The following is a 4,657-nucleotide window of genomic DNA, read 5'->3' as shown; positions in this document are numbered from 1 at the left end:
GTTTCAAAACTATACATTTTTTCATCTTTCATCACACTACATAAAGCTGTTATACCCTTAGATATCCAGTCCTTAAATCTTGAGTCTAATTTATTAGGTGTAAACTCTGTATCATAGGCACACCATTTAAGAACTGCAATATCACTCTCGAGTTTTTATTCCTTTATAATCATTTTCCACACTTTAAGGGTCCATTTCACCCATGGGTTATCAGTGTTATTTATGTGGGTCTGTAAATTGCTATCCGCCAGGATTGCTTGTATGGGGATGGAGGGCATTTCTTCTTCAATAATTTTCCATTGAGCAATGTATGACGGGTTGCACCAGCATATCACTGCTCTCATCTGGGCTGCAAAATAATAATCTCTGAGGCAAGGTAAACCCCATCCTCCCTTTTGTTTGACCAATTGTAAAGTTTTGAGACGAACTCTTGGCCTTTTACTTTGCCATATATACCTTGATAGCATTTTGTCCCATTCATTGAATTGGTTTTGGTTAATCTCTATTGGCAGGGTTTGAAATAGGTACAGCAATCTTGGCAGTACATTCATTTTGATGGAATCAATTCTAGAACTAAGGCTAAAAAAAGGAATTAAGTTCCATCTTGCTATGTCATCTTTTATTTTTTTATGTATGGGTAGATAATTGTATTCTGATAATTTTGTTAGATCTTTTGGCAAATTAATGCCCATGTATTTAAAAGACTCCGTTTGCCACATCAAAGGGTAACTACTTCTGATTTCCCCTGGTGGGTTATAATTATATGACAGTAGATGGGTTTTACCTACCTGTATATTGATTTTATATCCTGATAGTTGACCATACAGTTCAAATGATTGCATTAATTTAGGGAGCGAGTATGTTGGGTGTCCGATGTAGACCAAAATGTCATCCGCATAGCAGGCCAATTTATACTCTCTTCCTTTAATCATGATTCCCTTAATATCTTCATTTTGTCTGATAGACTGAGCTAATGGCTCCAGATATAATGCAAAGAGTAATGGTGACCATGCACATCCCTGTCTAGAGCCCCTTTCTAGGGTAAAACTGTTTGATAAATATCCATTGACTTTAATCCTAGCAGTAGGATTGTTATATAGTGCCTGTATAGTTTTAATGATTGTATCCTGAAAGCCGAATTTATGTAGAACTCTGTAAAGAAAATTCCAATTAACCGAATCAAAGGCCTTTTCAGCATCCACACTTATAACAAATGCTTCAATGTTTTTTCTTTGTATATGATCCATAATATGTAATGTCTTTCTTATATTGTCTTGTGTTTGTCGTTGATGTATAAAATCTGTTTGATCATTATGTATCAATATAGGTAAGAAATGTTCTAATCGTTTGGCCATAATGGAAGTAAATCATTTATAATCTACATTGAGGACCGATATTGGCCTGTAAGATCCACATTCAATTATATCCTTGCCTTCTTTTGGTATAGCTGAGATAATTGCCTCTCTCCAACTAAGTGGCGTTTGTGCCTTTTTTAAGACCCAATTCAATGTGGGGAGTAAAACAGGTATTAATTATTTTTTAAATTCCTTATACCACTCTGCCGTGTAACCATCTGATCCTGGCGATTTACTTAGTTTAAGCCTATTAATTGCAACTTTAATTCATTTTCAGTTATTTCTGCAGATATTGTTTGGTTTTGTTTTTCATCTAAAATAGGTAAATCCAGGGAGTTCAGGAAGCTATCGATTTGGGTTATGCTCCTACTAGAGACCTCAGAGTATAAAGTTTTATAAAAATGTTCGAAGGCTTCCTGAATTTCGTTTGGTTTAGTTTTTATCTCTTTTGTTCTTGGATCCCTGATTTTATGAATTGTGTTTTCCGCTATCTTTTTTTTTTAGTTTCCAGGCCAATATTTTCATAGACTTAGAGCCACTTTCATAGTCTCTGTTTCAAGAACATTAGATTTTTTTGTATTTCTTGTGTGGCCAAACTGTTAATTTCATTCCTAGTATTTCTTATTTCCCTTAATGTATCCTGTGCCAAATCTAGTTTGTGTTTTCTTTCTAATTCTTTTAGTTTTTTTATTAAGTCATTTGATTTTGTATTCTCATTTTTTTTCTTAAATGAAGATATTGCTATGATTTTCCCTCTTAAAACAGCCTTCAGGGTGTCCCATAACATGGGAGGCGAAACCTCTCCTGTGTCATTGAACTCCAAGAAGAGATTAATTTCAGATTTAATTTGTGTTTTAAATGATAGGTCATTCAGCAGACTTGAGTTTAGTTTCCATGTATTCTTTTTTGCCCTCAGATTAAAGTCAATAGATAGGTATATAGGTGCATGGTCACTTAAATCTATCGTCCCAATTTCACAGGTACATATTTTATCTTTATCCTTTCCAAATGTTAGAAAATAATCTATTCTTGTATAAAGACAGTGTGGCGCAGAGAAATAAGTATAATCCCTTCTGTCTGGAAAAAAGTCTCGCCATATGTCAATTAAGCCTACTTCCTCAAAAAGTGTGTTTACTTTCTTATAAAGGGGTTTAACGTTATGTATTTTTGTACTAGATGAATCCAATTTTGGCTGTAGATGTATATTTAAATCCCCACCACAAATCAAAAAACCTTCGGTTTCCGTTACCATAATATTGGTGATTTTTTGGAAGAAATTAATATCACTCCCAGGGGGTGCATAGACATTCAGTAAGGTGATTGGGTTCCCATCTATCTTTCCCTTTACTAAAATAAATCTACCCTCCCTATCACCAAATTCCAGTACTTTTTCAAAATGTAGCTTTTTTGAGATGAGAATTGCAACTCCTCTCCTATGTCCTAATTTATATGACGAAAAAAACAAATGAGTGAAGCCCATTCTCTTTAGTTTGACATGCTCCTTGTCAGTTAAATGGGTCTCCTGCAAATATACTATGTGGGCTTGTTCTGTCCTCACCTTTGATAATATTTTATTGCGTTTAATTGGGTTCAATAGCCCATTAACATTAAATGATACACGTTTTACTTTGTCACTAACCATATGTATTTACTTGTAAGTATACCAATAACATATTCAAAATAAAACCTAGCAAGTCTACTCCCATAACGAAAAAATTGAAATAGCAAATAAAACAAAGCAAAATAACTAAAAAAATTTGAAAAAGAACAGAAGAAAAAAGAAAAGTGTAGTTCCAAGGCAGGGGTCTCTAATAGATGACCCTGAGTTAAGCTAGATAAAACGTCTAGCTGTGGGGGAAAGCTGTGGGGGAAATCCCAAATCCTGTGGGGGAAATCCTCTCCCAACTATGCCTCCTCTTCGTTTGACTTCGTCATTTTTATCTGTTTTTCTTCGTGCGTCAACGTCTTGTTGTTTTTGATCTGTCTGTTCCATAACAACCTCGTATCTCTTAGTCATACTTAGACAATCAAAACATTTGGTAGACTGGGCGGCACGACTTCATGTTCAACTTTGTCCCACACCCGGTCCATTCAATGGCACAGAATAGAAGAGAAATTAAATGAGCAGACATTCTTAATAGACACGAAATATAGTTCAAAGGTCAGAAATTCCACAACATTATATTTATCTGTCTCCTTTTTAACACAAATTATTTTAGTTGACTTTATCACTGTTCCCTCCACCAACACCCAAACTGTAAAATACTTAACATTTTCGTTTAAGCATTTTCAAAATGGCACGTCCAATCAAAATCAAAAATCAGTTTGATATAATTCCAGTTGTCTCTTTTTGTAACTCTTTTTAAATTCAAAGATATTCTTGCAACTTTTTAAGTCTTTGTCTAGAGAATTCCATGCTTTCACAGCAGCCACAGACAAGCACATTTGCTTCAAATTTGTTCGCACTCTTGGATGTTTCAAATTATACGGCCTTCTGTGGTTCTCATCTTCAGACGTGAACACAAATAACTTTTGTAAGTCCTTCGAAAGAACTTTATTTCTAGCTTTGAACATCACTAATAGAGTATGCAATTCTACAATGTGTTTTAGTTTTAATAATCCTGACCCAATGAAGAGTGGATTTGTGTGGTCTCTGTATCCTACTTTAAAAATGATACGAATTGCTCTTTTCTGTGAAAGAAATAAAGGCATTATGTTGCTGTGATATGTATTTCCCCATATGTCTGCACAATAATTGAAATAAGGTAAAACAATTGAGCAATATAACATTCTCATTGTGTTATACGGGAAACTGTATTTAACCTTGTTCAAAATAAATAAGCTTTTAGATACCTTATTTTTCACATGCAATATATGAGCTTCCCTGTCAACTTTTCCTCTAAGATGAAACCCAAGAAATCTGATTTCAGACAACTTCTCAATTTTCACATTGTTTATGGATAAACTAACTTCTATCTTTCTTTTATTACTGAATACTATGAATTTAGTCTTTTCCAAGTTTAAAGATCATTTATTTACATCAAACCACAATTTTAGTTTAACCATTTCCTCTTCAATATTATCGGCTAAGATTTTCAAGTCATCTCCTAAACAGTATACATTTGTATCGTCTGCGAATAATACGTACTGTAAAATGTTCGAAACCTCACAAATATCATTTATGTATAAAATAAAAAGTTTGGGTCCTAAAATCGAACCTTGTGGAATTCCACATTCAATATTCCTACATTCTGACCTATAATCATCCATCTCAACATATTGCTGTCGTTGTTGTAAATAGC

General features: G+C 33.9%; 1 protein-coding gene across 1 annotated transcript in view; it reads left to right on the top strand.

The window, feature by feature from the left end:
• Nucleotides 1-4,657, top strand: part of LOC133632482 (gastrula zinc finger protein XlCGF57.1-like) — a 104,383-nt gene that overhangs the window by 37,842 nt on the left and 61,884 nt on the right. The gene's annotated exons all lie outside the window — the stretch shown is intronic.

The sequence above is a fragment of the Entelurus aequoreus genome, linkage group LG17 (genome assembly GCF_033978785.1).
Source record: "Entelurus aequoreus isolate RoL-2023_Sb linkage group LG17, RoL_Eaeq_v1.1, whole genome shotgun sequence".
NCBI lineage: Eukaryota > Metazoa > Chordata > Actinopteri > Syngnathiformes > Syngnathidae > Entelurus > Entelurus aequoreus.
The sequence above is the reverse complement of the archived record's forward strand: the minus strand, read 5'-3'. Positions and strand labels throughout refer to the sequence as shown.